Here is a 13,369-nt window from a genome sequence, read left to right on the forward strand (position 1 = left end):
TAATCTGCTGAAGCGCCTGACACAGAGCACAGACGAACACTTCTGAGTGATCCTTGTTCATCATCCATGGATAACACAGCGGCAACTCCTGCTGAGCAGCAAAACCTGATTTTACTTCAGCAGCACAGAAGGTGCTTAAAAAGGTGAGCTTAAAAATAACTGCAGGCGACACTGTGGAAGAGATGCTACCGCTGCTGTAGAGTCCCTGTCTTTAAAAAAAAAGATTTATTATTTAAAGAGTTTAATTTCTATTGTTTGCCCACTCAAGGTTTTATTGGGATTTTAAGAAGTATTTAGTTAAATTACTTATTTAGTAATTAAGTTACTTTTCAGACACAGTAATTAGATAAGTATTTTAAATACAATATTGATTAAGTAATTAGTAATTAATTACTTTTTTAAAGTAACTTACCCAACACTGGTGAGGAGCAGCTATCTGCAGTATCTGAATGTCTCAGACTCCCGGACCATCAGCACCGGCTCCCCTCAGGGCTGTGTTCTTTCTCCCCTGCTCTTCTCCCTGTACACCAACTGCTGCACCTCCACCCACCAGTCTGTCAAGCTAATCAAGTTTGCAGGTGACACCACCGTTATTGGACTCATCGCGGACGGGGATGAGTCTGCCTACAGGAGGGAGGTTGAACGTCTGGTGTCTTGGTGCAGCCACAACAACCTGGTGCTGAATGCCCAGAAGACAGTGGAGATTATTGTGGACTTCAGGAAGCACACAGCCCCACTCCCCCCCATCATCCTGACTGACACCCCCATCACCTCTGTGGACTCATTCCGCTTCCTGGGTACCACCATCACCCAGGACCTGAAGTGGGAGCCCACCATCACCTCCGTCATCAAGAAAGCCCAGCAGAGGATGTACTTCCTGAGGCAGCTGAAGAAATTCAACCTGCCAACACGGACGATGATGCAGTTCTACACTGCAATCATCGAGTCCATCCTCACCTCCTCCATCACCGTGTGGTACGCTGGAGCCACTATCAGGGACAAACAGAGACTGCAGCGTGTTGTGCGCTCTGCTGAGAAGGTGATTGGCTGCAGACTCCCATCTCTGCAGGACCTGTACACCTCCAGGACATTGCGGCGTGCAGCTCGGATCTCAGCTGACCCTTCTCACCCTGGACACAGTCTGTTTGACCTGCTCCCCTCAGGCAGGAGGCTCCGGTCCATTCGCACCAGAACCTCTCGCCACAAGAACAGTTTCTTCCCCTCTGCTGTCGGACACATGAACAATAACCGTATGACTGTTCCCTCCACTAACACATGACCCTACGCTGTGTCACTGCATCATTCCATGTTTGCACTGATCACCACCTGCACTTATGTATATATCATGTATATATCTATCTACTTAGCACTTTTAATTCTTATTCTTATTTTTATTTTCATGTCTATTTAAACGTAATTTATGACAGTATGTTTGCACTGAAGCACCGCAGCAATTTCCTAATGTTGTAAACCTGCTCAACATTTGGCAATAAAACCCTTTCTGATTTCTGATTCTAACTGTTTGGGGGTGAGGGGAGGAGGTTAGCTCGTGCTCTGGCTTTTATTCTTGATGTGTTTTCAAACTCGACTTTTATCACATTAATGAGCTTGACAAACAAATGTTTGCTCTCTTTATGAATTCACAGCTAAAATGTTCAAGCCAACATAAAAAAAAAGATTTCAGTTTTTCTGATTTTTTTTATTGAGTGATTTGTGTTTGTGACAGAGAATAACATTTGAGTCATAGTGAAGGCCAAAGGATCAGGAGATGTCATTAGTAACTGAGCTTTCCAGATATTCTTAAATAGCTGCAACAGTGAAGCTGCGAGTCACAAACCCCCCCCCCTCTCTGTGTGTGTTTGTGTCAGAAAGTCATGCAGCTGATTTCCTGTAACCACAGAGGTGCTGAGGTCAGTGTGTTGCAGTTCTTCGTATTGTTGAATTGTACTTTGGTTCTTTCAACAAGCTCGACAAACAAACGTTTGCTCTGTTTGTGGAGCTGACACGATCAAACCAGCATTCAAAAATAGTTCCATCTTTTTATGACTGTTTTAAAATAAATATCTGCTTCCTGTGTGGAAAAGGCCTTGAGTCAGTGAGTTCTTCTAAAAGATCTACGGCATCAACCTTTCAGCCTTCCAGTAAATATTTTTAAGCCTGGTTTTTGCACCAGGAAACTCAAAATGCTGTTAAACATCAGATTGGGTCATGGACGCTAACGCTGGTGTTAGCTGATAAGTCCCAGCTCCGCATGTATATATGCATGAACTCTGTGTACACAGTTAACTGCAGAGAGTTCAAAGGAGAACATCTCTACATCCCTGCTCTGTTTACATGTTCAGTCCTGCAGTCAAAGTCTGATTCTGGTCCTGCGGCTCTGCAGTGTGTGAGGTGGAGGATGAGGGGACATGTGCGGCAGAAACCTCCTCATTCACGCCTCTTTTCCCCTCGTTATAAAACTCTCAGATTAACAGATGACAGTTATACAGCAGGTTTCTGGTGACAGAATGAAGATCATCATGTTTCTCCCACTTTTGCTTCTGGTCTGCTCTGTTTCAGCAGATCAGACTGAGACTGCAGGCCAACAGTCCTGTCCACAGGACATCCACGCTGCGCTGAGAGAGCTGACCGCCTCATTGGCTGTGCAGAATGAGCGGATCACTGTCCTACAGAGAGAGAATCAAGGTACAGTTTCATACATCAATGTGACTTCAGAAATATCCAGAAGGTCAGAAACAGGAATGACCAACATTCATGGTTATGTGTTTTCTTATGAGACTCAATATTTTTATCACAGGAATATTGGAGCAGTCTTCAGAGATTAATGATGCAATGAAACAAAATGCTTTAAAGAGCCGGTAAAGAAGCTTAAAGAGACAGAAAACTGAGACTGATCAGCTGAAGCTGCAGTCAAAAGAGATTGTAGTGAAGCCATCATGGAGCTGTAAATATATCCTCTGAATGATGTGTGATATTAAAATGTTTTTTTTTTACATGTTTGATTGTAAAAGTATAAAACTTTAAAACATCTTAAGATTTTATAGCAGAACCAAAAACATCTCTTTTCATCTCAGCATCAGGAACTGACTGGAATGTGTTTATAATGAAACAGCTCACGGCTCCTCTTCATGGCAAACTCTTCAAACCAAATACTTCAACATTTACTTAAACACCAGTTTCTGTGTTGATGCAAACTTTCTAATCATCATTTAAAGTCCGTGTTTGTGATGTAGCGCCCCCTGGAGGTGGAAGCTCACTAACTGATTCAAAGATTTAAGGATTGAAAGTGTTTATTGTCATGTGTACAAAGCAAATCATTTCTTTGCGCAATGAAATTTTTTCTCTGCTGTCCACACACAGATGCCGGTTAATATGTACAAATAGATAAAATACAAATAGCAGGAATAAATAAGTGGAGACCAAAAAAAATTGATGCGTTAAATAGATTTATGTGCAAAAGAGCTATGAGCTTAATATGCTGGTTTGATATGTGAGATGACCTGATGTGCAAAAATTACTATTACTGTTCAAAATATTTCAGCTGTTCAAGAGTCGGATAGCAGTGAAGGAGGAGTTGTTGAGTCGGGATGTTCTGGATTTCATACTTCTGAGCCTCCGAGGGCAGAAGAGTGAACATGTCGGGTGTGTGTGGGGTCTTTGCAATAGTTACTCCCGTTTTACACGTGCTTCTTTCTACGCTGTGATATCCTTGTCAGTTTTCTTGGTATTTATTTATAATCACGTCTGTTAATCCTTGATATTTATAATTGAGTGACCTGTATATATTAGTGCTACTTTTATGCTAACATTATGTATTGTCTGGAGTTTAGTCTGTTACTGTTACTATTTTAGAATTTCTTCTTGGAGAATATGTAACCCAAATCATTTCCTTAGGCATTAATAAAGTATTCTGATTCTGAGTGTTTCATAATACATGACCTGCCATCAGTGTTGGGCAAGTTACTTTGAAAAAGTAATAAATTATAGTTACTAGTTACTTCTTCAAAAAAGTAACTGAGTTAGTAACTGAGTTACAAGATTCTAAAAGTAATTAATTGTGTTTAAAAAAAACGTTTAACCCTCTGGGGTCCAGGGTATAATTGGCCATTTTTAACTACTTTTGATTTTCCCTCCACATTTCACCTTTAAAAAGATTTATTTGCCTTGTTTGGTCTCGTTCTTTTCAGCACAACCTCACGTGTCTGAATTTACAGTTATGTTTTCATTTTGACTACTGTATAAACACAATTGATCTAAAATCAGACAAAAAACACAAAATCCGAGTAGAAAAAGTTATATTTTTACTGTAACAACCACAAACATGTTTAATGATCATATTTCACAACTTTAAATGCAAATATAAATTGTCAATTTTAAAATCATATGCACAAGTTTTGCAAACAGCAAAGTTATTTGTATCATTTATCTTTTACCTTGATTTTTTAAATAACCATTTACAGAACAATCAGCTGTTCTTCAATAAGATGCCACAAATTATTTGTGCCACTCCAGATATTTCTGTCCACTATAAAGCAGAACATCACAGCCTGATACCTGCAGGTCTGACAGCAGCAGGTGTGTCACTCCTGTTTCTACCTGGAGACAGCAGTCACATCATTGTTCTGACACACAACACAAAACTATCCACAACACACTAACTACACACTGCAAACACGCTAAACGTCACAAATCTCTCACATCTCAAAACTCGCTCTCTCTCTTTTCTGCTGTCTCGCTCTCTCTCGCCGTCACTCCTAAATCTTCCGCCTCTTCCTAAACAACCAAACGTCATGTTGCCAAATCATTTTTTGATTGGTCGACATGTTACATTTTTCCACCAACACAAACTGGCTGTTTTATGTTTTGTTTTTTTATTTCTTGCTCATAAGCAGAGAGTGCTCGCTGCGCTGTCCTTAGACAGTAAACATGAAACTATTGAGGAAAAAACGCAGCGTATATATTGTTTATCATGACTCTGGTTTTACGTGGCCACACAGTTTATAAACTGGTATATGTCACCTTGTTGCTTTGTCTTTAAGTGGTCATGTGATTGTCTTACCACGACTACTTTATTCTTCCTCAGTCAAACAGCAGCACTCGTGATTGTTTTGCCCCCTGAGATCCAGGTGTTGTGCCAGACAGTGATCATGATTACCGCGGGAGCGCAGCTGCTTAAAGCCGTAGCGTCCAGATTACTTACAGCTACTTCCGTGCAACTGATATAAGATGCTGTAAGCTGAACACAGCTTCAACCGTCTGTTTGTTGAAAAATAGTAACAGACAGCATTTTCTTCTTAGTAACGGTAACAGCGTTGTAACAATAGGAATAGTAATTAGATTACTCGTTACTGAAAAAAGTAACGCCGTTATTCCCATCACTGCCTGCCATTATCCAATGACACATCTGCTTCCCTGTGTCTTTTGCTCGTTTCTCCTCCTCTTTTCTCTTTTTTCTAAACTGAGCACCTGACGGCTTTGACCTTTTCTTGTCCATCTTCCTCTGGTTTTCATTTTGCACTCCAGTATGAACACCCATCCCCCAACCCGAGGATCACCACAACAAAACCTAACAGACCTACACCTTAGTTCACAGATTGGATTTACAACGTTATGAATGAAATGTGCTCTATTTGGAAGCAGCCGGCCCCTCCCCTTTTGACAGGTTGTGTGTAAAAAAACTGTAAATTATAAATTTTAAATTGTTATTGATCCCTTTCAAGGTAGAACCTAGAAACTCCCCTAGTGTGGATAAAGATGACAGAGTTTAACTGCACAGAGTTCAAATGAGAATCAGTTTGTTCAGAGATCCAGTCAAACAAGTCTGCTTCTTCAACCATTCTCCACCCAAGGATCACCACAACTTTCTTACTTAGTTACTTTCTTACTTACAATTAAAAACCTGTGAATAACTGTGTGCTGTCAGTAAGATTTTTCTTTTTATTTCTATTATATTTTATCAGAACTAGCAACAAAGGTGGAGAGTCAGAAGACTGAGATCGACCAGCTGAAGCAGCAGCTAGAAGGTACTGTGTGGGAATCTGAAAGAGAAATGTTGCAAGATTTCTATAATTGATACATTCTTACATTTTAGATTTAATGTTATATCTTAAATCTGATATTAAATTGACCAGATTAGTATTTATGTTTGAATGTCGTAATGTTAGACACTGAAACTAAAACCTACTCTGATCAGCTCAACATTACGAGCTGACTGGAATGTGTTACAGTTAAAGACACAACGCTGCTCAACAGTGTTGGTCAAGTTACTTGAAAAAAGTAATCAGTAACTAATTACTGATTTCTTCCCCAAAAAGTAATCCCGTTACTTTACTGATTACTTATTTTCAAGAGTAATTAATTACTTAGTTACTTTTTAAAAACACAATTTACAACCTGAATAGGTGATAAAGCGATAGATCTTTTTAAAACTTGTTTTATTAGTTTTAATCTTTTAACTTTATGCATCAAGCAAACATTAAAGTATATGCAACATTCTCTGACTGGAAGAAATCTGTTTACCATTTAAACATATTTTCTGCACATTCCAGCACACAAAATAAAACGTTTTGTGTGTTTACACTCAGTCTTTCAAATAGGTGCTTGCTCGGAAGTTTAGGGGATTTTTTCGCTGTAAAAAGAAGTTTTCTTCCCACGCACGATGGACACTAATGTTTTTGTCACTTTTTATGGAATCAAACTTAAAGTAAGGTCAGTACTTCCATGCTTTAAACGCTGCACGCTCATACTCTCTCCCGCACTCGATATGTGATCCATTGTTGATCTGCAGACAGCTGTTGTCACGAACGTCGCACTCGCTTACGTCACTGCCATGAGACATTCTCGCAAAAAGTCACGGTTTTAGTAACGCAGTAACACAGCGTGCTTACAGGATGTAATCCATCTCTGCTGCTCAAATCAATTTCTGTGAACATCTGAAGCTGTATTTGTGCTGTAGCGCCACCTTCAGACAGAAGCCAACAAACTCTGGAGGATCAACATATATCAGTGCTATAAATCTGTTCACAAGGTGGTGCTACTGTGTTTGAAAATCTTTAGTACCAACAATATTTTTTATTTCTTCCACATGATATCTGAGGGCAAAGCTTCAAACTAATCACCTGCTGACACAGTATGTGGATTATCCAGAGTTTGATTTCTTCTGTGGCAGTGAAACGCTTTCAGCTGTCAAACATTTCTTTCATTGGAGATTAAAGTTTTTGTCATGGTCACTTTTATGGGAAGAGTCTAACTCTAAAACAGGAAGTGTAAAATGAATTTTCTCTCTCTCTCAGTCAAACAGGTGGCTTTCTCAGCCTCTCTGCTGGATCAAGGTGAAGGAGATACTGGACCCTTTGATGACCACACTACTCTGATCTTCAAACATGTTATCACGAACATTGGAAATGCCTACAACAAAAACACAGGTAATAACACTGAATGTCACTTCTCAGCTATGTTGATGTCAGGCTGATGTTCCAGATGTTCTAACAGCTGATTTTCCATTTAACAAAAACAAATGTCCCACAGGTATTTTCACTGCACCAGTGAGAGGAGCCTACCACTTTGACTTGACCATAGTTGGTCATGGAAACATTGTTGCAGGTGCTTTCTTGTTGAGGAATGGGGAGCAAATTTCTATTACATATGAAAATCCAACATCTGGTACAGTGAGCGCCTCTAATGGAGTCTCACTGCTTCTAGAGGTTGGAGATCAGGTGTTTGCACGTCTATTGGCTAGTGCAAGGATATTTGACAGTCAAAGTCATCATAACACGTTCAGTGGTCATCTGATCTTCACCATGTGAGAGGTGTGACAGCTCCAACGCTTCCTGTTTGGCCTGTCCTGTGTGGGCGGAGCTTAGCCATTTTTAGAAGTAAAACAGGAAGTAAATCACCTGCTGGAATCAGTTTCTTGCTCTCTCTCTCTCTCTTTCTGGTTGGGTTCTAGTTTTGTGTTTATTTGTTTCTACTGACTCAGATAATTTACTTCTTCTTGTTATCTTTGATTCAAATACATCCAGTTAAATGCTCAGTGATTCTCTTCTCTTTGTCCTTTCTTTGAGTCGGCTCTTCATAAAGTGCTGCTCCTCCATTAGGTCCTGACTATTTTCTATAAGTTGGTAAACTGCATCGTTTTTTATTGGCTCCACTGTCCTGTGTTGGTCAGTCTGTTATTTTGGTGACTGCTGGCCCACATGTTTGCTTTTAACTGGAGTCTTTCCTGTTAAGTTGAGCAAAATCCAACAGTTCCTCTTTTCCCATTGGAACCTACTGGAAGCGTTTAGAGGCTGGAATTTCTGCAAAAGTTGGATCTGCTAAATATTGATTTCATTTCTTTTTTTGTGGAGCCCAAATTTATGCACCTGCCTGATTTTGTTTAAACAATTATTTCACTTTCTGTGAATCCAATAAACTTCATTTCACTCCTCAAACATCACTGTGTGTCTCCTACATGATATATTTAACTGACATTTTTTATTGTCACAACCAACGATTTATACAGGAAAATTATGACTATTAACAAGGTTGCCCAAACTTTTGCATCCCACTGTATATTCGGTAAATGCCTAAGACATCTTGAGAAATGTAAATCGCCGCTTGATTCATCCATTTGGTTGACTCCACCGGGGTAGCATATGCTAAGGCGCGCAGAGTAGACTGAAACTGAATGGTGAAAAGTGAAACAAATTATTTGAGAGCTACATTTTTAAAGGATAAAATACAGTTTCAAAGCAAATGAATTCATTTTCAAAATATAAAATTCAATTTCAATTTAGTGACGAACATTTACAAACCGATACATTGAATTTCAAATTAGGCTAATTCAAATTCAGTTTTAAAAAGCATTTATTCAAGTTACAATTCAGATTCAATCTGAGCAATTCAAATTCAAATTTAACTTATTCAAATTCAGTTTCGGATGGCACAAAGTTCTGCCCATACAAGAGCCCTAGTTCAAAATGTGTTTTGCTCCGGCTTCTTCCATGCATGTTAAATTTAATTGGTGTGTCTGTGTCACCCTGTGTGTACCTGAATCCTATGTGATAGTTTCAGGTATCCACTCTAAGCTGGGAAAGTGTTAGAAAAACAGAATCATATATTTTCTGCTTTTTCATAACTGGTTCTTTTCATTAAAACCCAATTGAACTTTTAAAAAAAGCCCAACTCCTGTCTGACATGCTGCTCCTGTTCATTTGTCAGTAAAACAATTATCTTTTATGAAAGAGGCTTATATTAGAAAAGTAAATTCTTACTGAATTTCTAAGGCATTAAAATGACATACTACTGCAATACTGAGATTAACCACAACACCAGACCATATGCAACACTGTCACTGTTTGATCATTTGGATTCATTGCACTTCATAAACAAACCACATTTGCCACCAGACAGCGACACACTGTGGCTAGAGGGGGTATTACATTGAAAGACTTGAAGCACATCGGTGTTGTTATAACATTATAATTAACCAAAGCAAAACAAACATAAAAAAAGGCCGCTGTAAGTGTTAAAATGGTGAATGGCCTGCATTTGTATAGCGCTTTACTTAGTCCCTATGGACCCCAAAGCACTTTACACTACATTCAGTCATTCACACATTCACACACACTGGTGATGGCAGCTACATTGTAGCCACAGCTGCCCTGGGGCCACTGACCCGAGGTTAAATTTGATATACTTTTGTGAGCTGGCACCCAACATCTACATGTTCACTTTTTTCTTTGATATGAAAATAACAGCACTTATTAATTATTATACTGAACGTAGATTACGTACTGAACTCTACCAGTGAGAATGTGCTCTCAAGGTGGGGTAAACCTGAACATGCAGAGCTAACAGAGAGACAGTTGACCCATCACACTCACCTGCACTTCTTTGGACTGTGGAAAGCAGCTCGAGTACAAATCTCTGTGGAACTGGAGTCAAAGCCAGATTTCACTCACAAGTCTACAAAATGTCAGCCAACAATTAGACTTGTGCATCTTTTAGGAACAATTAATAAATACATTTGGAATTTACAGTTTATCATATTTATTTTTTTACAATTAATTAAAAAAAAATATTTCAAACAGGAACAGAAGGTAGAGCTGAGCATTAGAAAATATCACAGAAAAGGATCAAACAAATCAAATCATCTCAAAGACAGATCAGCTGCATGCTTCTAGAACTCTGCACATTTTTAGTCTGATATTAAGTTACAAGACGGCAAAGAAAAAAATAAAGAAATTAAATCTAAGTACACAACATTTAACCAATCCTCCCAGAAACAGAAGAGGATGAAGGCAAAGCAGAGGAAAAAGTGCATCTGTAAGCTGAAATAACAGAATATCAAAAGGCTTCACATGAATGTACACAGAGACAAGACTGCATAGGGAGGAAATGTTCTCATAGCTTTGCTCTGAAATGCAATGACATCAATTATTCAAGTGTGTGACTCATGACTAAACAATGAAGTCTTGGTAAGCATGAAACGGAAGTGACCAGAACACAACAGCAGAGTCATTTTTGTTCTTGACGACTTTGCTCGAGCTCCGAGTCGTTCTGCTTCAGGATTAAATTAGCTGTGTTAGCATGTATCATAGTTAAAAAGCACTTATTACACGTTACTAAACTTGTACTTGTTACAGCAGAGAAGTGTGTTTTATGTGAAAAAATAAAATAACAGCATCTAAAAATGTGTCTGCATCGTGGCTAATTAAAGCTAGCTGGTGCGATTAAGTTTGCTACAGCTGATTTCCCCACTTTTGCATGTTTCATGTATTCACATATACAATATAACATCGTAGTATATGAAATACTACATAAAATTTGAGCTACATCTGATTATAACAGAGGAAAAATCACCATCGGTTAACCTCATCCTGATAAATGCTAACTAGCCCAGCTAGTCGTATATTTCAAGGGGATCTATTAGCTTTTCTGTATTTTATGTGATATATATTTATTTGTTTGAATACCTGCACCCCACCTGACCAATCAGACAAGAGTAGGCTGTTGGGGGGAGGGGGTCTGCATAAAGATTGTGAACCATGCATAGCTACTGTAGCGAGAATCAAAGAACGAAAATATGAAGCTAGCGAATAACACGTTGTACAGTGAACTGTAGTTAGCATTGAAAATAAGGAGCTGCGTTAGTGCCATGCGGATATTTTCTCTATTTTTTCAGAGATTTATTTTGTTGATATTTTCTCGTTGTTACAACACTAGTTTAGGGAAAACTGGTTTTAAACATTCATCTGTATTAAGAGATTAAGTCAAAAATCCTCCCGAGGCTGATCTTTACTGTGATAACACTGAGAATGGAGCATTCATACAGATGTTACAGTAAAGAAAAGTAAAGAAGAAATTGCCATCAGTTCATAGGTAAGATAACTAAGCTAAATGACCACTCAGCAGACTCTCCAGTAGCCTTAAAGCTAGTGAGAAAAACTCGGTTTACATACTTAAGTTAAAATCATTTAAGCCAAACATTTTCTGCACAAAATCCAGCATAAATACAAACCAGCAGGCAATAATTAGTGCAAATGACACAAGGAGCATTATATGGATCATAAAACTCTTATAATGCAATTTGTTAAATAAAATACTCAATATTGCATTAAAATTGCTTAAATTAGCTTAAAGACTCGAAGACGTTTTGGACATTTAGTGACTTTTTAAAATGTTATATTGAACTGCAAATTAAATGAAATGCCCTTAAATGTCCTGAAGTGAGAATGCTCACCTTATATATAAACTAATTAACATTTTTGATAATTCTAGAAAGACACAGCGCTACCAACCCCTTGTCTTTTATGCTAGTAGTGTTAGCTGCTTGTTAATAAGGTAGAAACTGCTTGTGTGTAAACTATATGAAAGTAATATTTGTAATCTTCTACCTTAGCTATACCTGCACTTTATATTTTCAAGATTAGCTAAAAAACCTAAAGCCTCACATAATTCTGAATCAATTCTGATTTGCGGTAGTACCATTAGCAAGAACCGTTTTTTTATGGAAGACATAAATGTCAGTTTTTCAGTTTGTTGCTAGTTTGCTGGTTGTTCAATTGGAGGGTGTTTGTCTGCAAACAGCAACAATACGTGTACTTTATGTGAAACACAGTTTTACACCAGTGTAAGCAGCGGTGTACGTTTAGGCTCAGCCACACTAACTAACTGTTTTGGTGGAAACTGCCAGACTCACCTGCTCTTCGAAAACACAGAGCCAATGATTTCAGTGGATTAATTTTTTCGAGCCATGCTCAATTTTTACGATTCAAATCAGCTGATCAGACCAATCAGAACTCTGCTTCTGCATCAAGCGTTTGTAGCTCAAAGCGTGCACTGTTACTGAATACACAAATAGTAAAATAAAACTGTTGTACATCAGACGCACAGCTACATGCTGCTCTGGGACCATCAGCTCTGTTAAATGATTTCTCTGCACCCTGAGATGAGGTCCACACTCTGCCAACAAGAGCTCAAACATCCTGAAATATCCACGGTCGTGATAAAGTCCTGGATCAGGCCAGCACATCCCCCCTGCTGTTGTCTTCTTCTGAGAAGTTTCCCTTTCTTGTTTAGAAGCATCAGGACCAGCTCATCGTGGCTACATGTCCACTTCATTTTGTTCACAGTGCATTTTTTCCCCAACACGTTACAGACACTGTTAAACTACAGGGATATGGATACAGCGTAATAACATGGGAATGGTTGGTGATACTAAAGTCCTGTTTGTGGCACATTAGTATATGTGAGGGGGCAAACTCCTCAAGATGGGCGGTGACCATGGTGGCCATTTAGAAGTCGGCCATCTTGGATACAACTTTTGGTGTTGCTATCAGTGTGTGAAGACTGGGAGAAGAGGGTTGCACTGACAATCCAACACAATGGGCAGCACATTGAACACATTTTATAAGTGGTCAGAAACTTGTAAATAACTCATGAAAGAATAAAGTTACGTTGAAACCAAGCACACCATTGTTGTTCTTGTGACATTACCAATAAGTGTGATGTGTCACATGGCCCTCTTCCTATTGAAAAAACAAACGTTGTATCCAAGATGGCCGACTTCTAAATGGCCACCGTCCATCTTGAGGAGTTTGCCCCCTCACATATACTAATGTGCCACAAACAGGACTTTAATATCACCAACCATTCCCATGTTATTACGCTGTATCCATAGAAACGGCCCACCCTGTATAAGTTTGGATTTTGTGTCATGTTTTTGCCACGAGCTCAGTGTGTCACGGACTGAAGAAACAAATACTGCAAATAAAATATCAGTTAGCATGTCCATATAAACCGAGTGGGGCTTTTACGTTGGAGAAAAATCAAATGCTGATATCACAGTAAAGACCCTCCTCCTATAATACTCTCATAATATTTA

Source organism: Astatotilapia calliptera, chromosome 10 (genome assembly GCF_900246225.1).
Source record: "Astatotilapia calliptera chromosome 10, fAstCal1.2, whole genome shotgun sequence".
Taxonomy (NCBI): domain Eukaryota; kingdom Metazoa; phylum Chordata; class Actinopteri; order Cichliformes; family Cichlidae; genus Astatotilapia; species Astatotilapia calliptera.